This window comes from Numida meleagris, chromosome 3, assembly GCF_002078875.1.
Source record: "Numida meleagris isolate 19003 breed g44 Domestic line chromosome 3, NumMel1.0, whole genome shotgun sequence".
Classification (NCBI taxonomy): domain Eukaryota; kingdom Metazoa; phylum Chordata; class Aves; order Galliformes; family Numididae; genus Numida; species Numida meleagris.
Window position 1 is genome coordinate 7215131 of NC_034411.1, and position 24128 is coordinate 7239258.

Here is a 24128-nt window from a genome sequence, read left to right on the forward strand (position 1 = left end):
CATGGAAATGACTTGTAGTTGAAATGGGAATATTTGGAAACTGCATCTGGTTTCACTAATCCTGCCTTTCGTTTTGTGATATATGGTCTGGACACTTCAAATTATTGCATGATAATGCTTTTAAGCTAGCAGGCCAGTTTGTATTGAGACGCTGTACTAAGGGACATGGTTTAGTAGGGAAATGTGGGTGGTAGGTGGATGGTTGGACTGGATGTTCTTGGAGGTCCTTTCCAATCTTGGTGATTCTATGGTTCTATTCTGTCTCCTACTCCAGTGAGGGAAGCAACATGGAATTCCAGCTTGGCAAGATCTTCAAAATTATTGCTTGTAGGATATAGCCAGTGTATCACCAACAGTTCAGGACACAGTCAGAACACTCTGGGTGGTAGTAGTGAAAGAAGGGCAGTGGTTCCCACATTAGAGATGGAGCTGTGCAAAGAGGCATCAGGGAACAAGCAGGTCCCCCTGTTTAATTCAGGGGGCTTCACCTTTCAAATAGAAAGGATGCCCCCAAGAAGTCTGGAAGAAAATAGCCACAAAACCCTGGAAAAGCCCTCCAGATTTTAGTTTCTCAAATCTTTTCTCACTTATTAAATGACAGATATTTAGGAGAACAAATTGTCAATGAAAAAACAATCGATTCCAAAATGTTGCCAACAGAAACATTTGATACTGCGACATTTCCTTCCTATTTTAGTTAGTCAAATTACCACTAGTCAGGCATTAAAGAAGAACTTGATGTGCAAAAGTCACACCTCAACCTCTGGCTTCTCTGGCCTTTAATGAGGAATACAATTTCCTCAAGACTGAGTCTTCTAGGGTTTAAAACCTCCAAAATTTCAACAGCTTTTTCAGGTCCAGTGCTGTTGATTCACAATGAAAACAAACTGGGCTGAGCAGTACTACCCCACAGTCCTACTCCCACTTTCTCCTCTTTTTCCTTCTCCTTCCCCTCACCTCCAAGCTCAGAAGTCTGCTGAAAGGATAATAGGAAACAGGAGGGTAAATCACTCTGCATGCAAGACCAAACCCACCCGCAGCTGCCTTCACCTTACAGCCTGAGCTAGGGCATTAGTTGTCACCCTGAAAGATGCTCCTTCGCAGCTTGTATGTGGAGTGGAGCCCAAACAACCTGCATTTGGGAGACTTCAGGCACAAAAGGAGAGGAGCATGGGAGGACAGCCAGTCCTGTGACACTGCCGGCACCTCAGGAGCGTTGCAGTCTTATGCCATGGCTTCCATTTTGCTCTCTCTTTCTCTCAGTGAATGTATAAATCATTCTCCCACTGTGCACGCGATGCCTGTAGGCAAGGCGCACCTCAGAAGAGGGGAGAGGGAAGCATTGCCTTAGGCACATACCCTGCAGTGCACATTACTCGCCCAGCATATGCAAATAAATGGTCAGATGGACCTTCCAGACAAAGGGGAGGCCTGAAGACAGACAGCTAGCTGGAAAACTGAAAGGATTTTAATTGCACCAGCAGGAAGCTCTCATTTACTTTCCTAAGAAGCTAGTACTTTTTTGGGTGGGTGTTTTACTCCTGGCAGTTGACTGCCTGAAGCGTGCAGAGGTATCCTCCCAATCGTACTATGGGCAGCTGTAGAAAGAAAAGGTTTACAGAGTGCTGGGGAACCCCATGAAAGTATACTGGGGTACCCTGAACCAAAGGTTAAATGACAATTCTTATTACATTAGAAATGGTTTTAGGGGGGACATGGGGGCAGGGGTAGAAGGAAACAGGAATTTTAACCAAAGGATGCCATCCCTTCATAAATATTCCCCAAAATGCTCCTAAAAAGAAAGACTGATCCTTAATGCTTTTGCATTGTTACCTAAACTTTGAGTGGAAGGGAAAGGGCATCTACCAATTAGATAAGTAATAAAGAAAAGGTGTGCTTCTCTATATGTTGCCAATGAATCATCAGAGCCAGTCAAACCAAGATTTCTTTCAGTCTTTCCAGAGCAAAGAAGAAAAAAACCCAAAACATTATGTTTTTAATGTGCTTTCAAGCAGGGCCAAATCCTGCTGGTACTACTTTTAACTTATATGAAGAAGGTGAACGTATTTGCCGAACTCAGAAGTCAGATCACTGCAAAGAGAATTATTTTATGTAAAAGCCAACCGCCATATCCCTGTGAAGCAACACAAATGCCTTTGAGGGAAGTTGGAAAATGTAAATCACTGGAAACCCTGAATATCCAATAAATCACTGGCAAGCAGGCCTGGGTTTCAGCGCCAAACAGAAGTAAAGCAAAAGAGTTCCAGAGTCCAGCAAAGACAGAAAGAAAGCATTCATTGTCCTGAGAATGGCACACGATCCGTACTGGACCTTTGTGCACCACGTTGGGACGAAGAACTTACATGGATGCAAGGAAGTGGGAGGTGTTAAGAAGGGAACGGCACCAGTTTACACAAGTGTTACCAATGTTAGAATAATGTTTATCAGTTTACAGTATTTGACTTTGCATAGCTCAAGGGAGAAGTGAGAGATAACAACATCCAAACCATTTGGCTTTACCTGAAGCCTGCAGAAGGCCTAAGTTCTCCAGCTGAAAGTACACCCAATCAAATGTATCTTGGATGTCCGAGCTCCAGCAGGGGAGACCACTTCACTGGGGGTTAAGATAATAATGCACACAAGATGTGTAAACATTTTGACTACTGCATACACTGAAACATAGGAGAAGGAATATTGTATTGTGGAGATGGTTTATCACAAACTCCCATTCAGCATAATTCTTTGGAAGATACTTAGTTAGGAACGCACTTGACTTTCATGATAAAGAACTAAGCAATTCCTTTACACATCAAAAGGCTTCACTAACCTAGTTGTACTACCTTCCTGAAGCCAATGCAGCTATGCTGATTTATATCAATTCATGAACTAACTGCCCAAGATTAATTCCTCTACAGCAGCACAAAGTAGAATCACAGCTGAGACAAAATATCCTGCTTCTATACTAGAGAGCCGGTCAACAACAGCTCCTGTGAATAGTTAAAGAAAAGCACAGCAAACACTTGACTAGTTCCACAACTGAGCAGACTGAAGAAATGTATCTACATGTAGGTGAATGAGACTTGGAGGTTTCAGCTGCTCCTTCATGGCATCAGAGTCGCATGTATTCATACAATGCTAAATCATTCTAAGTCAGAAAGCTAAATTTCACTCATGCACGCTTGTAGATGGAACGGTATTTCAACAGGAAAAAAAAAAAGAAAAGAACAGGCCACAACTCTTCAATCTGGTAGGAGAAATGACTTCAGAGGTGATTAAAGTCTAAATAATTGCACATAGCCTACAGCAAAGGGTCTTCAAATGAAGCCCGTAGGAGCAAATTCAGAACAAACCAAAAGAAGTGTAACAGCTCCTCTGAAGAGCCATGAAGAGTCACCTGCAGACCTCCCTAGCAAAGGACGCTGGCACTACAAAATATTCACCGTGGCTGAAAGTGAAAACTAGACAAGTATCTGGAAGAGAGATCTGCTGGGGGCTAATAATTAGAAATACTGCACAAGGTTCCAAAAATCCCTTGGTCTAAAAGCACTAGAGGGCTTGGAGATTATTGGAAAGGAAGTATCACGCTCGCTTAATCTTCTCTAAGCATCCACTTATAGCTGATGTTAGGAATGGGACGCTGGAGTTGCTGAACTTTTGTCCTGCAGCAGCATAGCTGCTTTTATTCTGTCCACATTTCCATCTAGATTCTGATAGTCACTTAGTTTAAGTACAAAGAGAAACAAAAAGATGAAAACTGGAAAATGATAATAAATGGTAAACAACATCCAATAAAAAGGAGCAGAGAATATTAACATGTAACATGCAGCCACTCCAGGTAAGTAATTTAATTGAGGAGATGGTGAGAGTCCCAGAAGTAAGTCTAATGTGCTCTATGCACTGCTGAGGTTAACAAGAATTGCAAATATTCACACAGGACATTTGGTCCCTAGCCCATTTTCATCAGAGTTAGCACTGAATCCAGCAACTAGAATAGGCTTTTGGTCATCAGGGCTGCTGCTGAGAAGCTCGGGAGCCACTGAATCTACAGATCTGGGGGAGGCGTTAACAAAATGAATTTCACACCCTTCATGTCAGCCTCTCTTCTTTAAAAGTACTGTTCCGCATAAAGCAGCTCTCGCTTTGGGCTAAGCAAGCTATGGGGAAACAGATGCAACAGAACTATCTGAGAAGGGTGCTGTGGGATACACATTTCTATGGCAAATTGGTCATTCATAAAACCCGTGCAGCTTCAGAATGAAAATGTAGAGATTTTGTTTCCAGACAGATCATCTTTGGATTATGCGTGTGAAAATACGGCATAATACCTACTTGACCAATAAATTCATCCCTGCTATAAATCTCTGAATCAAAGATTATTTTCCACTCTGCTACAGACAGCTTTATGGTCAGAAACAAATACGGCAGAAGTTCACATACCAACCGATCTTAAAAAGTTCCATTTCTTTGATTAAACACATCTATTTCTGCAGGGTTCAGTAAATGCATGAATGGAACATGTGACGAGCTGTTCACATAGTGTTTATTTCTAAAGTACTCCATAAATCTTCTCGTCCTCTTATTTTCCTGTTGTTGTTACTGTTTTTCCTAACAAGTCTGCCTACTGAATCACTCAGACATTTGGTAACTGCTTGTGAACTTTCGCCTGATGCCCTTCACTGCTATGCCAAATGCACAACGACTGCCCAGAAATGCACTGCCTGCTGTGTCACATTGCTTAAGTGTTTCCAAGATCTCAACTAAGAACTTACAAGGCATACCTCTGATGTCTAGATACCTCATGAAGTATTGACCTTGCTGGAAAAGGGGACAGAAGAGGAGTGGAGGTGAAGAAAATTTTTCCCTAAGTTAAAAAACACCTGGGGAAGTCACTCAAGGGTGCAGATGAATTTTTCTAGGGAATCACTTTCCACTGTCACCTGAATTTCCTGACAAGACGATAGAGGCTTAATGAAAAATGCCACATTGTCACCATGATCTGACTTAGAAACAAACAAAAGGGTGAAGTAAGCAAGACAGCTTAAATGTGACAAATAACCTCCTGGCCCCGAAATTCCAGGTTTATTTCCAATGGGCAGAAGTAAAGCCATCACCTAAGGAGGAAACATTTTCATTTAAGGTTACACGGATGATGGCATCTGCAAAGCAATGTACATTGTCTGCTTGTGGTGTAAGATGAGGAATTAGGATTTGACAGCCCAATTTAAAAAACAAGGAAGAGCAAAGATATAGCATTTGGTTCACACAAAATATAGCACAATTCACAGTAATTAAGATAAGGAGAGATAATGAATTTACTACAAGTAGTAAAGGAATGTAAGATAACGATATAACCTATATAACGATATAGCTCTGACCACCACACTGTAATGCTGGCTAAACTGAAGGCTAACACTTGCGGAGTCAGGCCAGAGAAGAAGACAACCTTCCTCTTGCAGCACAGTAACAGCAGGCCCCATATCATTTTGAAGACCGTGGAGCACACTGCCCATCTTGGTTGGAACGGCCTACCACACCCACCGTATAATCCAGATTTGGCACCTTCTGACTTCCACCTCTTCAGGCTGAGGAAAGATGGACTCCCTGGGCAACGTTTTCCTACCAACGGTGCCATCATAGCAGCTGTAAATCAGCAGGTCGTCTGCTGGTGCAGATTTTTATCAGCGCAGCATGCAGGCTGTTGTTCATGCTGGTGAAAATGCACAGCTAATGGTGGTGACTACGTTGAAAAATAGTGTTTTGTAACTGAGAATTCGCTCTATCATGTAGCGTTATCATGCTCATTGTATCTGTTGTCGTTTCCATGGAAATAAATAGGAGGTATTACTTTTGGAGCGACCTCTGTATAAACAAGACATATGGCCTGCGAAACATACAGAGTAACTGCTCTCTGCTCTGCCCATCAGCCTCCAAACAAGCACCATATCCATTGCAAAAAAGAAGTGGAGCTGGTGAGAAGAAGGCAGAGAGCAATAGAAACAATCCATCTAGGAGACACAACCTGCTAGAAAGACTGAAATAATCAGATTGTTTAGTGTAAGAGAAGACAGACTGAAAAACAACCCATACATTCATGATGTACACGACTGGCATGGTGCAAGAGAAGCATTTCTTCTTCTCTGGACTACAACAGAGGAAAATGGAGACGAAATTGCAGTGATGCTGAGGATCAAGCAGATATAGGGCAGCACTGGGACGGACTGCCCTGAGAAATTATGTAAGTCCTACCACTGTTTGCCCCTCACACAAGGCTGCATAAATGCACCACGGGAATCATCTGTCCTCCCCAGACTGCCATTACACACAGAGCCCACTAAAAATGGGGTTGGAAGCCATATTCAAGGACAGAATGAATTGGATTTTCCCTTAGGTCATCCTCAGTGAACCTTTTGGGTTGGAAAGGATCACTAAGAAGTACCAAACCTTGCTTTGGTAAGTACAGAGCCACACGTGCACAGAAAATATACACAGACCTTCATGCATTCTCCAGCTGCATCTATTTGCTATGACTCACATCATCACCACCATTTTGAGGCTTCTCCTTGAACATCTGAGAAGTGGCAAAGTAATGAAGAGGAGAGCTCTGTGCTGACGTGGCTTCACAGGCACACACAAACATCCCTGCTTTGTGCTTCACTACTCTTCATCCTCATCCTTCCTCCCTTGGAGTTAGCTCAGGCATCCCCACTCAGTGATGCACCAGGCTGCTCACAAACAATTCTCTGGTAAGGAGCTTTCTTCTTCTCTCCCTCCTTTCCTGATAGATAACGCTATTAAAAAGGATCTCTGCTGCCCTCTTTCACTAATTAGTCCACTGAATGCAACAGAACTGTAAGAGAGAAGCAAGCGCTCAGGAGAGTGGCAGGCCTAACATCAGAAAGACACAGGGCACTCCAATGGAGATGACTGGGGAAGGCTGATCTGACACCCGAGGCTTGTGGGGGTCAGCTCTGACACGGAGCTGTGCCCATACTGAAAACAAGCCTGATCCAGGATTTCCTCTCTCCTTTAAAGAAAAAAAAATGTAGCAGCCATCACAGCCTAGCAGGCAACTGTTGTGGGTGAGTAATTCAACCCCAGGGCATGAGGTACGGCCCTCATTGTAGCACCAGTGCACCCCTTACCACCAGCTAACAGGAGCAGCCAATGCTCCCAGCAAGCAGCTTCTCATTCATCCTGCTACCAGCACTGTCAGCTCAGCAGGACTGACAGAAGAATCACTGTCTGCAAATGAGACCAAATACCAGAACCATCCTGCCAAAGGCAATGCCAAGGACTCGTTCAACCCTGGGCAATACAACGTAAGGTTAAGCAATTCTGACTTCAAATATTACACATACAGTATCCACAATACATCCATATCTGGAGAATTGTGTGTAGTTCTGACCGCCCAGCAACAAAACCGCGAAGGAATAAAGAAAGGAGAGCACTGTGGAGAATGCATAGGTGGCAAAGAAAAACAGAAGTCAGGAACAGGCAGCCTTCCTGGTCCTTCTGTGGGAGTACTCCAACATCGCCTCGACATTCCCAGCCACAATATGAAGCATTTGGGGATAATCAAAGTCCTGACTGCTTCGTATACGTCATCTCTATGGGCTAAGACAATAGGCTACGCTGTGGCTCCTCAGGGAACTGTTTGATGGGAATCTCCAGCAGCTTCAGTAAGCAGCACAAAGTGGACTGCGCAGCCCAGGGAACGCAGATCTGCTGATTTAACTGCCCTACCTTTGTTCTTTCTGTCACTAGCTGCAAGCACCAAACACCAGTCAGACTCAATCCCTGGTTTTAATTGAAAGCATACACAAATTTTGCTGAATATTATCAAGAAGGGCTTTGAAAGAGACAGAAAAAAAAAAATACCTTCTATTAGTCACACTTCAAAGTTATTTGTTTTTTCTTGGAATGGGGTTGTAACCCCATCAGTTCCAAGGCCCGAATAACTTTTGCGGGCTAGAGCAGGTTGCTTGCCAACCCTTAAGTGACTCCTAGAGTTACCGAGTCTCTCCCACTCTGCGTTACCAAATGTGACCTACCCCTACAGTGCACCGCAACGCACCAGGGAGCCTAGTGGATGCACTCCAACAGCGCTTCAGCCAGCAGGGAAAGAACATCCAAACAAATACCACAGGGTGTTAAGACAGCCTCGAGCACACCTCGGGTCTAGTCACCGCAACGCCTGCGAGTAAGGTGGCAAAGCCTGATAAATAACTGCTTTATGTCCCTTTTGGCGTGGAGCAGCCCAAGCCGCTGTGATGCAGCGCCCAGAGGGACTGCAGGGTGAAGGTTGGCACCTCCCGGATGGCTGCTCCTCTCCCGCACCATGGAAGGCCCATGCAGCTCTTGTACATCCAGCTGCGTGCTGCCCGAGGACCCTCCCAAGGAGCAGGCGCAGCCAGAGCTGTGTCTGCTGCAGCCTTTTGTCCCGTACCCTCTGCAGCCTAAAGTCCGAGCAAGAGCTCGCTTGGCTTCTGGCTGGAAGGCAGAAGGACGCAATGAGAAAAATCTCAAATACTGGCAAACAAGAGTAACGCTGCCGTCCGCTCTTCAAAAGGGATTTTTTAAGGGTGGGGAAGCCAAACAGTCGTGAATCAGTACGAGAAATATGACTTTAAAGCCCTAACAAAGGGCAACAGATGGGAACGGAGCGAAGTGCCCACAAACTTCAACTGGAATAACTGTCTCTTAATAAAACCTCCCCAAATATGAACGATCCTCGGACATCTGCAATTAAATCCCCCATTAATCCCAGCTATATTTTAAAGGCGGTTGAGCCGGGCTACTAATCGCGCTATCGACAGACCGAAAACGAAACCAGGAGGAGAGAGATGGTAAAATAATAATAAAAAAAAAAAAGAGCCAAAATGCAAACTTAAGAGATGGGGCTGCTTTTCCACCTCCGCCTGCCTGTGATTCAGACCCTGCGGTAGGCGTTATCTTTGGGTGCTGCAGGGGTTAGGACCTGGGTGCTTCTGCCTCACCCTGATTTCTTACACGCTCACAGGAATGGAGATAGGGAAAATATCACCACTTCTGTATTATGGAAACCTTGCAATTAATAATTGAGAATCTTTTTATCTCTCTCTCTCTCTCCCCTTTTTCTTTCAGAACTAGAGTGCTCTCTTCAGCTTGTTAAGCTTAGTTCACTCCCACTGATAATTCACTAGAGATCATAATTTATGGACAATTGAAGCTGCAGAAACATCTCTTAGAAGGAATAGAGCAGATCCATAGCAACAATTCTTCAGGGGAATATTAATCCCCAGCTTTATGTAGTGCTAAGTGTACAATAGTAATCAGAACTTGAGTAGAAGCTGCTAATCATTGAGGGAAAAGGCTGTATAAAGAATTCATAATGGAATTAGCCTGCGGCAAACAAAGAAAGACAAAATTAAATCAGCCATCAAATTGCACCAAGGAATTTTAATTTACAGGTTAATGTAGGATTATGTAACTAATCACAGCTAACATTTTCAATGAACAACCAATAAAATTCTGCTCTTTTTTTTTTTTTATTCCCGCTAATGGTATTCCAATAACACACTCTTATCACCGTATAATGCGTTAAGAATGATTTTCAAAAATTCTAAAAATCTTCCAAAAAGCATTACGCCGGAACAATCAATGCAAAATGCCGGCTTTAAGTTAATTAGCATAAATATACATCCAGATGATCTACTGTTAGGTCCAATCCAATACAATAAAGTTCCTTTGAGTCTGTATAGGACAGATTTACATAACCAAATGTGCATAACTGCAGCTTTAAAATATATGCATGACTTCCAAAGAGGGAGATGCGGCAATCTGAGAAGCCTCCAAATTAAATAAGTCAAACAACTTCTGAGTACTAAAGTGCATCAGCTAATTCTAAATAAAACCCTTATTATAGATTTTTATATCAATATAGCGTTTATATTCTATGACATATGCACAAAGGATTGCTCTAACTGAGTTTGTGCTGTTTATAATATGAACATCATAAAAAAGAATAAGGTTTCTGGGATAAAAAGTTGATTTGCTTCCCCCCGAGACAAAGGAGAGACCCCGCATTTCACCCAGTTATAGTTTGATATTGGCCAATACGAGGAGATTAAAAAAAGACCGAAAGAAAGAAAGTCTCTACGTTCTAAAAATGTATTTAAAGATCAATAGTCAATGTATGCAAATATATAGAAAAGACTCGCCTAACTCTTTGCAGGTTTTTAAAGGGAAACTCCAAAATTACTCCGCATGCTTCAAAACACATCAGCTTAATCAAAAAGATATTTTTTTTGCAACATATGGCAGCACGAAAATTTTTATAAATTGAGTAAAAAGCATTTTCATAAGCTTTACTTCACTTAAGAGGAATGCTGGGAAGAAAGGCAACAGCATTCTTCCTGCATATGTTTTTCTTGTTCTGAACAATGTGGGAAAACCTCATTGTACTTAAATCTAACAGTTCATTTTATGGAAGCAGCAACATTCTGCCCATTTATTAGCGTGGAAGGTTTGGGGTTGCGGGTTGCTTTTCTTCTTCTTCTTCTTCTTTTTTTTTTTGTTTTTTTTTTTGTTTTTCTCCCCTTCCTTTTATAAACTCTAATTTTAAGATGCACACTTCCCAAAAAACATTATGGTGTCAATTGCACTACCCTTCAGCAATCCTGTAATAACTTTATTCAACCATTTCTAATTATAATTATATTTTCAATTCCTTTTAGCTATAGAAACTCTTTATCAATCAGAGCACAAGACAGAAAATTACTTTATTACAGCTACAGCTCGTTAGTCTGAGTGCTCTTAATGAAGCAGCCTCATAATCAGATGAAAATCATGCTGAAGAAAACTTGCATCATTAGTCTGGGCCTTAATTACCAAGAAATATAGTCACTAACAATGATACTCCATTTCATGATACGGTGCATGCACCTTCTACAGTTCTTGCAATTAATAATTCCGCAGACTGCTACAGAATCTTTCTATTTATTCATAACAATGGAGGGGAAAAAATTCTAAATTTAATTGAGCGGCTCCGAATGCACCCTCTCGCTCTCTCCCGCTCAGATTAAAATGTCAAAAGGCTAATATTCTATCTTACAATAATTCATCATTTTAATTACATATTTTATGTATGTGAAATGTCCTTTTTTTTTTTTTTTTTTCCCCTCCTCTCAATCATTTAAGGAGACATTTTGGGGGGGACGTGTGTAGGGGAAAAATCTCTCCGTTTAGGTAGGTGGCCCACACCACACAGCGCAGCAGTGAACAGGAGAAAAAAGCATTTATTTTCATTGTCAGTGAACGAGTTCCATGTTGGATAAGCTTCAGACATAAGCGAGAGACATTCATTTAAATTAATGACGGCCTTCATCCTGTACACTTATCGGTAAGGATGGAAAGATTCTCAAGTGAGGAATATGTTGATCTCTAAAATCCTTTATGAAAATGATCCATCACAGGGTTAGGAACTTCTACACGCAAGGCTCTTCTAATCTGCTGCATTTTCTGTACGCTTTCACCCTGAGTACGCTCCTCTTAACTCTCCAGAAAGCTCCCAGCACACAAAAGCATGAGGAAATGCAGTTAACGAGAGCCCCCTTCGGCCAGCTAACGAACCCACTGAAAGATCAGATCCCATTCCTCAACGCCGAACACCTGGAGGATTTTTCACTCCAATCTGCTGCGCAGAAAACGATTCCGCAGACCTCAGTGGGAACGTTCAGAACTCGCGGTGCTGCCCGAGATCTGTACCTGCTCCAGCCTTCTCCCTGTCATACCTCGCTGTCACTGAAGCAGGGCGGGCTCCCAAGGGCGATAATGAACACGGCTTTCCAGCATATTAAGCGGTGCAGTGAGGGGCACTGCTGCTTCGCCAGCTGCAAAGCTGCACATTGTAAACTGTGGATTCTGCTCAACATCAGAACGGTTTGACAACGAAATATCGGACATGGTGATTTTTGCAAACTGCCTAGTGCTTGGTGCTCTCTGATTAAGTCACATTACAGTAGGAAGATACTGAATTGGACTTAAGTTACCGAACCTGTGATTAATCTCAAGGGCATAAGCTAAAAAACTTAACTCCTTCACAGCACTGAACTTCCTCATGCTCGCACACCGTGCTGTGCTTTCATGCAGGCATTTCCAACAAGAACTAGCTATTACACAGGCGAGATGAACTTGCCGTACGGATATTCCCATACACCGCCTTTCAACACCGCGCTCCACAAGGCACCCTCACTGCTGCCTCTGCTCAATGAGCTGCTACATCTTCCCGTGATTTCTGGCAAATCACTGTCACCTTTTAAAGCCCTTCACTTCCTCGCCTCAAACAGAAAGCAAGAAGCTCCCTCCTCTGTTTGTGCTGCTGCCTGTGTATGGAACAACCAAGGGCTACTCAGCAAGAAAAGGAAAGAAAGAAAATCAGTCTTGAGTTCTATGAAACAAATCTGTAAATAGCGAGAAAAAAATAATGGTAATATTTAAAAGAAAAAAAGAAGAAAAATGCGTCTTTCTGCCAGTCTCTCCAGCTACTCTTATTTTTTCTTCCTTTCTGCCACGCCTCAGTATTTGTTTTAGGAGAACTTCTTTTACGTAGTCGCTTCAAGAATTTGTATCTGGCACCAGCAGCTGATGGAGAGAGGGGGCCGACACGATGGGCTGCTGTGGCAATTCCTCTGTTCCTACTGCATTCCTGCACTGCGCTTTTTGGCATCACACACGGTGAAAAAAAGAGCATATTTAGAAATGTGACAACTGGAAAAAATATTCTTAAACCTTACAGTGCCTTCTAAAGTTGCAGAGTAAAATGAATTTATAGTATGACTATCGCTGGCCAAAAACTGTGGGCTTGCAGTAAACCAAATGGGGTAAAAACCTGGCTCTGAGAGAGATTCTGAGGTTTTGGCTCCATCCAACAAGAATGCTTATAAACTTATTGTATAACTTACTGGCAAGAGAGCAGCACCAGACTGACCTCCACTTGCATCACAGAAATTACACATTCATTGTCTTTGTGGAGAAAATGTTCTTATGGTACCATATTAATATCCTTTGTGGGTTGGGTCATGAATCAGCATTGGCAGCCGCCCTTGGAGCTGCCGGCCTGCCAGCCTTCCCAGCTGGAAAACTGGTAAGGCAGAGAGGCCTATACGTAGAGGAAGTGATGGTTTCCCAATTCCGAATTGATTTGTACATGAAGCTGCTCAAGTTTAAAGCGCCTGGCCTGCCAAGAACTTGGTCCAACACATACATACGATCGGAGTGCTCACACTTTGCAGCAGCGAGGGGAGGCCTACGCCTGCTGCCCCACGCGGCCTGCCCTGCACTCACAAGCCTCGCCAGGGGGTGAGGCTCCCACTGACGACAGAGACCTTTCAGTCTTACTTAAATAGAGATTACTGGTTTTTTTATTATTATTATTTTTAACTTTTTTGTCTCTTTCTTTTTTTGCAGCCTGCCGCAACAGAAGGGCACAGAGGGAGAATACAGGCCTTGGTCCGGCCTCGCGCCGCAGGCAGGGACAGGCCCGCGCCCCGCAGCCCCCGGCCCGCCCTGAGCGGCCCCGCCGCCCCACCCCGCCGTGCCTGGGAGCCCGGCGCCCTCTGCCGGCCTCCCGCTGCCAGCCCGTGAGACCGCGGGTTCGAGCCCCGGCCCCGCCGGGTTCCAGCCCGCTGCAGCAGGCCTCGCAGGAGCGCTCATGGTGCCCGGCACTCCATCTATCCGGCATAGTAATCAGCACCAACACTACGATATCCCGATAGTCTAACCTCAAACAAAAGGCACAGAGAGGCAAGGCCAGGCAGTCGTTTACGTCTTCCCACAAACAAGCGCACTGTCAGAAGTGCCATCAACAGGCACAGTAGCCTTGTCCCTCCCCTACCTCTCCTGACAGAAAGATTTTCACAATGAAACCTCTCCTCACATGCAGGGCCAGGGGTCTGGGAGGCAACAGTCCCTGTGGCCCAATCACTGGGAATTACATTCACCACAGTGTGGTCACCAGCCATCACCCGACAGGCCTTCAGGCCTTACACCACATGGGTATGTCCGCGGGTACACTGAGCAAGTGCTGGATTTTACCTGTAGATGCGTTCCTGCAGTCCGATCCTAGCTTCCCGATCCATGGCCCTGGGCTACAGTTGAGCAATCGGATCAGTCTAAATCTGCAGTTCCTCCCATTTCATCCTCTTAGTTCCTGCTCCAGAAGACAGCTTCCTGCTCCTCTTCTTCCCCAGCAGGACTCGTCCCGGCCTTCCAAACAGCCTTCCAGCAGCTAACTGGGACTAGCGTAGTACAGCCCTGCATTCGGTAGAAGTATCATCATAGCTGCGGTTTCCCAAACGTGTATAGATCCCAACCGTAGGTGCGCACTGCTCCTCTGAGCTGCCACCGACTGCCACAGGCACCTGCCCGTGTCGCCTGGCCAGTCCACATGCAGGCAGCCAAGGCGAGCGCCAGGGAGGACGCTCCAGCCACGGAGGCAGCTGGCTGCTGTGGCAGCACAGAAAACAATTCTTCCTCAAGTAAAGGCACGCCAAGACTCCTGGTTCCTTGTGTCTCTCTCTCAAATTGCCTGCTATAAAATCCAGACGGAATGTAAAAGGCAGTAGGAAAAAAAAAAAAAAAAAAAAAGACAAAACAGAGACAAACAGGATTTGCTGATTTCTCTTTGAGAAACAAGGTCAATATTGGGTTAAGCTGCTTGGAGGGTTCTTGTTAAGCAGAGACTACAGCTAAGGGACAGGGTGCTTGGTCCACACAGCTGAGGAAGGAGCAGGCAGCGAGCTAGGAGCCCCCGCACAGTGCTGCCACATTAAGTGAAGAGGCTGGACGTGAGACAGCACTGAGGCCTTCAGCCTTAATGGGGTCACCTCAGCCAGGCTGCTGTGAGACATTCCAGTCTCTACTACTCTCCAGCCGGTAAAAGGCACTGCACCAAGATGTTCCCACTATCACTCGCACGAGGTCCCTACTTTCTTTTCCTCCTCCAGCACCATTCCCTCACCTCCTCTCCTCCCGCAACCTGGCAAGACTCAATATTTATTTCCCCCCCACGTTCAATGGGGGAAGGGAACTATGGGGTTTTTCTTTTTAGTAGCAGGATGATTCTTTTTGTTTGTGTTTTTTACACTGCCAGCGGGCACAGGATGAGGCAAGTCCATGCAAGCGTGCAGCAATAGTGCTGCAAGCTCCATCAGCCCAAGTGGCTCATTGCCTGGGGATGTTGGTGGAATACGTGGGCTTCCGCTTGACTACTCAAAATGCCCTTGAAATTGCGGGGTCAGGAGGAAAGGTGCAGTGTAGGAGGAGGTAAACGACAAACAGACAACAAAGCCCTGAAGACCAGTCAAAATTCATGGCCTTTCTGTTCCCACTCCCATGCCCATGATCCAGCAAGACGGCCTCATACTCTCACAGCAGCCCAGGATAAAGTTAGCAGATGATGCAAGTTTATTAGTTCTTCCTTCGTGACCATCTGCCAAATTACCCCTCAACTTGCATCTTCAAGATGCAAGACTTTCAAGAGCCAAAGTAAGGAGCAGGATTTTTTTTCTTGCTGTTGAGTGCTTTTTTTCCCCCTCCTTTTTGTAGATGACTTGGTTTATATTATTTACTCAATGGGATCACTGCCTGTCCGCTGAAGAGTCTATTTTAAATATCAACACAGGTTGGCATTTTAAGAGTTATTTAAAATCTCACCAGTCACAGAACGTTTAATTATTGCAAACATCTTTCAAAAAATTCCACAGTGGGTTTCTTTCGCCAAGTGATTTATTTCAGATATAATTTCTGTTTAATTAATAGGGGATTTAGCTCTGACCTGGAGGGTGTGAGAACCAGCAGAGGAGCTGTAGTTGAGTTAGTTTAACATTAAACCTGCCCATGCCTGTTGGAGGCTGAGAATAAAATTGGGCTGGCACTTACTCAGCTGCTACTACCCAGCGTATTCTCATGTTGATTGCAATGGAAAAACTGTAAAGGCAAACAGAACTAGGGGAAAAAAATTAATCATGAGAATACGAACATTGTGCTTTGTTATTTATTTTAACTATGTATATAATTTGCTATAGAGTATAATTATACCTAATTTCAGCTGAGATAATATCTGGGCCACACTTTGTTCATTGTATACTCTCAGAGAGGAGTTTCTCAATCATCTGGCCTAAATTTCCTTACACCTTGAGAACAATTGGAATCAAAAACCACAAGGCTACTTGGAGGGGGAAAAACGAAAATGTAAAAAGCTTGCTATTAACAAAAAAAAAAAATTACAAACGTGGAAAATGCCTAATCTATGCTTTTTCAACACCAGGTTACATCAGAACCAATTTTTAATATCCTGTAAAAATCTCCTAGTATGACGCACATACAGCTGTCTAATATTGCTGCTTAAAATGCCCCCGCATTAAATAAGATTCTATGCTGTAAAATTTTGCAAGGTGATAAAACAAAAAAAAAAAATGATATAATAAATACAAACCATCTGCATTTTTTTAACAAGCCATTTCAAAACGGATTTCATTTATATTTAGAATTGTTTTGAAGTGTTCTCTTTTTTTGAAAATGTCCCAGTTACAGTATATTAGGTTTTCAGTAGAAAGATTAAAAGAGCTGACGCACAAATAAACACGCATGCACACCCAGAGCAATTTCCAGAGCTATGAAAGCATTCAGTTCTTCAAGGATACTACAGCTGGCTTTTAGTCACATAAACAAGGTTGGTGTGTGCAATCGGCAGCTCTGGAAAATGGATTCACACACACAAAAATGCATTAAAACAACATTAAGATTTTGGCAACAACCAACATAAGCCAGGAAACTGAGCTTCAGACTGAACTTGCATCCTTAACTCCTTCCATGGTGCCCACTGAAAGCATCGGCTGCAATCGGCAGGAGCACAAAACCCACCCTGTTGCTTCTAAACCCGACTGCAGAGATGCCAAACAGACCCAGGGCACAGCCAAGGGTGGCAGAAGAGGGAGTCATGCTTTGTGGTATGATCTAGCTACCTACAGCACCGTCTCCTTTAACAGAATCACAGCAACTTGTGTCAGTCTACCATCTGCACTGAAAAAGCTTTTCACTTAATTCAGCTTCTCTCTATTACTTCTACTGCTCTGAACTTCTACCTCTGCTGGCATAGGGCTCTGAGTGCTTTCTGAGAATTTGTTTCTAAGCAAGCCTGCCAGCACTGGTGAAACAGCAAAGGTACAGCACTGCCCTGACCACCTTCTCAAAGGTAAGAGAATTTAAAGGCTCCCAGAATTGTGAGGAGCTTTGCGTGCCCTTTCATCACTGCCCAGCACCTTAAGCCCCCTGCCTTCTCAAATTGCCATCAGCTGCACCATTCATACCCCAAAGCTCATCTCAGCTTGTAGGTCTTTTTTCTTTCTGGCATTTTTCTATTTATTTAAAATTCGTTTCAGTGTAGCATTCCAAGAACTCATGCAAATTTTCCTTCTTCTCAGCCCCACATCCAGAAGAAATAATGGCTCTGATTTCTTTGCTTCCTCTCTACAAACACCTTCCCAAGATTAGAGACCTTTTTCCCCCCCCAGTAAAGGGATGGTCGCTTGGTATGAGAAGAAAAGGGTGCTTTGTGCCAAACCAAGCAGACAGTCTATAAATGAGATGAGACTATGACCTATCATGACCCCTTTCCTTCCTTTGCCATTCCCTTTCCCAATAAAGCAACAACTGCTAGGAATCATTACTGGAACCACTAAAGAAGAAAGCTGCTTTTAAAAAGAAATGAAGCACCATATCAACACAACAGGCATTTTTCATGCCTACTAATAAACATTTGAGGGGTCATTTATTTAATTTAAATCATTCATTCCATTAATAAGCAAATACACTATTATCTTCTCCCTGAAAACAGCCACCAAGAAAGTTAAGTTCATCATCATTAGCAAAAAAGAAGCTTTTATTGGACTTTGACTTCATATTTCATCATTTAATTACCTGATGCTAACATCTGATCAATGAGATTAAAGTCTGAACAAGCCAGAGATTTTTCAGGGATGTATTTCTGGATGGAAAACTGTCTGTTTACAAGTCCATGCTTTGCCTTTTTTGGAGCCTACTCACATTTCCCTACGCATCTCTGTAAAGCTAACACAGTGAGATCTCTACCCTCCTTGCTACAGGATACGTGATCCAAATTCTCCATGCCCTAGTGTGCTTCTTCACAGTCTCCCTTTGGCATCCTCACAATTCACCGTCTGCTCTTTGGAATCTCAGATCCTCCAACAGCCAAATATTTCAGAGATGCAACACAGACATTAAAATAAAGCAAGTGCTAATAAAGTGCTTAACAGGATTGGCTTATTGAACCAGGCACAACATACCTATTGCTCAAAGCATAACTGAACTTATCAGTAAAGATATATACGTATTCATACCTACGCCAGAGGTATACATTCACTTGACTTGAGGGAGTTTCTCTTCAAAGGTAGTGCTGACAAACTCCATCAGGACGAATTCCCTACAGCGACGTAAAAATGTATCAAATTATTGACACCTTACCTAAACGAGACAAGAAGTTTTAGGGTATAGGATAGTTCCTTTATCTCACAAGCATATGTATGCTGAAAGCACTTGAGCTTCTTACTCTTTTTTTTTTTCTTCTTTAAGGGAAACCTTCACTGCCCAACTGCTGCCTGAAAATACGATCTGAGGAATTTCAGGATTCAGAGGAAAATAAAAACAAAACCAGTCAAACCTAGGTATGTTTTCAGATGTACAGTTTTTTAGGTAAATAAGGGAAGAGTTCTCCGCTATCTTTGAAACGGGGAGGAAAAATAAAATGATGTGACTGACTCCTCATCCCCAATGTCTTAGATAGAGCAGTCATCCCTAAGCAACTTTTCTTCCCTTCTTGTGCAACTTGCTCTGAAAAAGAAGAAAATACTAGGAAGAGACAGAGAAGGACTTCATGTCGCATTTGTACAGGCTTCCTCTTGCAGTCTTCATTCATCCAGAGGAAAAAGATGCAACGGAGAAGACCTTTTGCCATCTTCTGAATTTCTTGTTTCCTCAGAAGAATGTGTGCCAAAGTGGAGGGAGAGTGCCCAGGGAGTCAGAGCTCTCCAAAGGGGTAGATACCAAGACAGCAAGATGGAAAGTTCTCTCAGCAAGTTGGACTTCCAAACAACAATTTCTCATGTGTTCCCTAGCCTCCCACTTTCAGCATCAAGTTTCTCCAGAACCAGTGGTGTTACAGTGCCCAGTGCCTGAATAAAAATTCCTGACTAAGCAGCTCCACAGAAGACAAGAAAAGTTAAAAGGATGAGAGACCAAGAGAGACACAGAAGTTCTTGGGGGAGAATGTTTTCCCCTCTAGGCTTGCCATTTCCTCCCAACGACGACAGAAGAAGTAGAAAATGACCGTACTGGGAAACTTCTTTGTCTTTTTTCAGATCCACAGGCACATGCAGAGGGCATGTTCCAAAGAACAAGCACATTGAGCACTCAGAAAAAAAATATCACCAGGGCATGAAGCTGACTTGGAAGTGTGTAATACCCAATGGAAAGGACCGAACAGGACAATGCAGAATGTATCTGAGAAAAGGACCAAGATGAGACACAATTCACCTTTCAAAGTGGTACTGGCATTTAAGCAGGGCTTTTTTCTTCTTTATCCCTTCCCAGATTTTTTTTAATATCATTTTTTAAAAGATCCAGCATAGAGCCATTTAACAGAATACAGTGAATCCCCAGTGCAGAAAAAAAAAAATAACAAAAAAAAAACCCACTAATTTTCACATTGCCTACAGTTTATCCACAGTCTCACCTCCTCTTTGTTCACAAGCACATGCGCTCACATGTGCATGTTAGCATTCTGGCTGCAATAGCAATGCACTTTCATAATCCCCTTCCTAAGGATGCTTCAGATGCCATCCTGGTAAGCCTTGGCTCACATACTGAATATGGACTGAGTGAAGATCTGGGTCTCTTCCAAAGCGCATGGAGGGGCTCCAGCTGGGTTTGCATCAGATGGCACAGCAGTGAATACACATCACCCATCAGTGATCTTCCTGAGCAAACTTGGCTGTTTTGCTCCTACAGGCTGAAGTGCTTACATGCCCAACTCTAAATGTATTTATACTGGGACATGAGAAAAAGACCAAGCCTGCATCCATCAGTATCAACATGTCAAGAATATGGGAACTGATTATTTTATTTTTACCTCTTACCTTCCAAAACTTAATTCCATAAAATGTACTGTGCCAGTTAAGCATGGCCTGTAATACCCATGCAAGACTGAAGTGCAGTGTTCTGCGGTCCAGCCCCAGTGTAATTTCATTCCAGTTGGGATACTTATATTCCACTGAGAATTATTCAGTGGCCCAAATTCTTGCAGATTGAGGCATTACACTGCTAGGAGCAAGCTGGGTTCTGCTGCAAAGCGGATCGGAGTAAGGCTGCTTCTTAATTGCCTACATCCTTACTTTATAGGAGATTGCCTTTCAAGACTTTGCAGAATATCCTAAAATCAGTAAGCACTTCAGGACTTTCTCCCTCCTCAGCCGGAAGCAGCAGGTGAAGGAAGGCTGCTCCGTCACCTTTCCCTCCCCTTAGGCCCGCTTCAGTAACGTGTTATTCCTCTGACTTCTTTCTTCTCCTTTACATCTTCTGTTGGTGTTTTTCTCCTTCATGCTACAGTAGAGGTAGTGAATGTTGATGAGGCGATAGTTGGTGTAATTCTAGCAAGACAGCTTTTCTGATGATTTCTCATGACCTCAATATCCAAACTGCTCCTTTTAGCAAAGAATAGATCTGGATACCCACTGACAAGCAGGTATTTTGGTAGTCCCTGGAAAAGTCTGAGGGGGAGAAAGACCTCAGAGGAGCCCTGATTTCTCTCTCTCTTTCATTCTCCCTCTCTATAAGAGTTAGTTGCAATCATTATCTTTTCTCTAAGGGTGCACACATCTAATGGGTAGCCAAGACCACAGTAGAAAAACAAAAGGTAAATTTCAGTAAAAGCATTATTACAAAATCTAGTCAAGCATTGTAAATAGAACTGCCATATTATTATTGAGAAAAGGTGTAGTGCCCATGCAAACTACATATTTGATTAGGATCTGAACTCTTTGCTGAACCATGAATCTGAAATAATTTAGGTGATACATATAAATTTAATTTCTTTGTTCAACATTCCACATCTGAAACGATGCACTGCAAATGTGCAGCTCTCACTGAAGTCTGCAAAATGAGTCTTCTTATAACTCACTATACTGTGTGGAAATAATCTGAAATAATCTTAAAGGAAAAGGAATAAACCTATTTTAAAAACAGCTGAGTCCTTTAGATCGTATACCATAACCAATTTATGGAGATAAATGGAATTCAATATTAAAGAAATACTGTTTTTTCCCCTCCTGTGGAAAATTTAAATGCAGAAAGAAAAGGAAAGAAAAAGAAAAAAAAAAAGAGAGAGAAAGAAAGAAGTGGCATGGAAATGCATGAGCAACACTTGGCTATTGTTTCTGATGCAGCACCCACCAGAAGCGTTGTGCCTGGTTTTCCCCAACCCAAGGCAGAGTAGGCGAGCTGACTGTGGAAATGACTCATTCAGTCTCTATAATGGAGATATACCAGCTATTGGACATCTTTATTTCTCATTCATTAAATGAACCCAGTGTCTACTGCTATGATAGCCATCAACAAAGACAGACGAGGAAATAAAAAAGGGGGAAAGAGCAAGAAGGGGAATACAAATGAATATTATAGACTACTGTATGGGCCCTATTACTAAAAATGAATACAAAATACTTTAAAAAAAATACATTAAGCAGGTATTGGCTTACATTGAGGTCAATATTGTGATTCATTTAACTCAAGGGACAATAAATCTTGATATTGACTGAAAACATAAGTCAATATGCATACTGCTGTTTGCATTCCATTATAAAAAGGAGGGGGCTAAGTTTAATAGACAGTTGTAGAAGAAAATTAGTTTGCCAAAAGATTTTTTTTTTACCTTTTAAATTCAACAGCTTAAAGAACATTGCAGCTGCAGACCACCACAGCGAAACAGTTGCTTCTCACTTTGAAGGTGGTTTGGGGCTGGTGACCATCTCACCCCCAGGCACATTGCAAAGCTCCAACATAACCAGCAGGCCTGAGTTGACCTAAAAAGGGGATGGGCTGCAGAAGTTATTTAAAGGTCTACTCTCCATAAGAGGCAGCCCTATTCCTTCCTATTCCAGGGAGAACTTCTACTTACGGAAGTCAAATAGAACCGAAGTTATTACACTACTCTTACAGTGAAAGAAAGGTGTGGATGAAACTCTGTCAATGTTCTTTCAGCTTTTATTTGAGCTGAGCTGCAGGATTCTCTCATCCTACTTCTGATAAGTGAGCAGCAGACATGGGAGCTTGGCAGAGCTCATGCTGGGTAATCACATTTTACCTCTGTTCATATGGAGAGCAGTGAGAGCTTTGTCCCTAATTTCTTCTGAAGCAAAATCAGAAAAACAATGTACAACCCATAGTATAGTCCCACGACAGATGACAGCCTGTTCCATACAAGGATCAAGGGCAGCAGCACGAACAGGCATCAGGCCATCTGCCTCCCACACAGACTGGCTGGGACAGTGGTTTTCAGGTGAGAAGACAGATCCTCTTTAAAAACATGGCAAGTTCATTTTCCTTCCTACTCCGTAGGGATACACCAACATTTGCAATAATTTTACTGACACATTTAAACAAAATATAGGCTCCTCACAATACTTCTCACAACCCGAAATAAGTTTATTTGGGAAAAAAAAAAGTCACATTTTTAGAAATTCGGTGAAAAACAGACTGTATGTCTAATACCTGAGCTCCCAGGGCAGCTCAGCTCCTGCCCTGGCAGGAAGAGCCAGGGGCCTCTCAGCCCTCCTCACCTGAGAAGGTCACCAAAGCTAAGCAGCCTTTGATGGAATGCTTTGGTGTCAGCAGGCTGGCTGACCCAGCACACTGTCCTGCTGGAAAACTCCCAACCTCTCCTCAACTGGAGGCATCAGGCTTACCTGCCTGCACACTCTAAGCATAGTTATCTTCCTCATCGTGCACAAGGTCTTCCAAAAACATGTCTCAAAGATAGCTTCCCTATGGCACATGGTCCAGCCTAACACATGGCTCCATCTGGCCCCCGTTAGCACCCGACCTCGTGAAACAATATGTCCACATGCAGGACAGCCTATCCCACAAACACTGAGCCTGCACAGCAAGGACTTCAAGAGAAAAAAAAAAAAATAGTAGGAAAAAAAAGGAAAAAACCCAGCTACATCACTTTAAAAAGCCCTTCTCTTGTAAAAGTACACTGTTTAACTGAAAGAAATTGTACTATTCTCAGTGAAATGTTTCAACTGTCAAATTAAGCTTTCTGGGAGCTGGTAGAACAGCGTGTGACATCACAGGCAATTACACAGCCCCGAGTTACTGACCTCTGAAGTCAACCAAGGTGAACAACAAAACTTATTTACTCGGCATGGCCAAATATTGGGGAGATTCAGTTTTGACTTTACATTCTGCGGTGCTGAACCTTCACCATCACCACTGAACTGTACTGAAAGCACACAATGATGAGATAGGAAAGCTCTTCTCCACCTGTGGAACTTCATAAGGAAAATCACAGCATTTGCACACAAGTGTGCACAAAAGCATGCACAACTTTGCTTCTTTTGCAGGCCAAGAAACACTTTCCCCCATATGTGCACGTGTATGCATATACACATGCATACATATGTAACAGTACCTTGGTGCACAATAAAGTGCAGGGAGAAGGGAGCATGAGAAGAAAGACCTGTAGAAACTGTTTTACTTCTAAAAGCAATGTGACCCACAGTGTGTAACATAGCACTTCAATTTATTCCTTTCTGGTGACAAGAAGTGGGATGTTTTGCTTCTCACCAACTCCCCGGTGTCAGGAAGTCCCCTGGCAAAATGTGGCTCCCAGCAGAGCAGGCTCCAGAGGTCATGGCTGTGCCATGCCAAGACTCACAGGGTCACAGTGGAGAAAACCATCTCTCAAGGGAAGCTTGACTCCTGGATATCACTCACTTCAACAGACCCAGGACTTCACCAGTGTTCGTTCACAGCCCAACACTGCTTTTTTCACCCAGCTTCCATCCCCACTGGCT

General features: G+C 43.2%; 1 long non-coding RNA gene across 2 annotated transcripts in view; it reads right to left on the reverse strand.

The window, feature by feature from the left end:
- The window catches only part of LOC110396321, a 203239-nt gene extending 188638 nt beyond the window's left edge, over window positions 1-14601 (reverse strand). For both annotated transcript variants that reach the window (XR_002436926.1, XR_002436925.1), the window contains exon 1: window positions 14074-14601. This is a non-coding gene — a long non-coding RNA (uncharacterized LOC110396321). The remainder of the gene's footprint in view (window positions 1-14073) is intronic.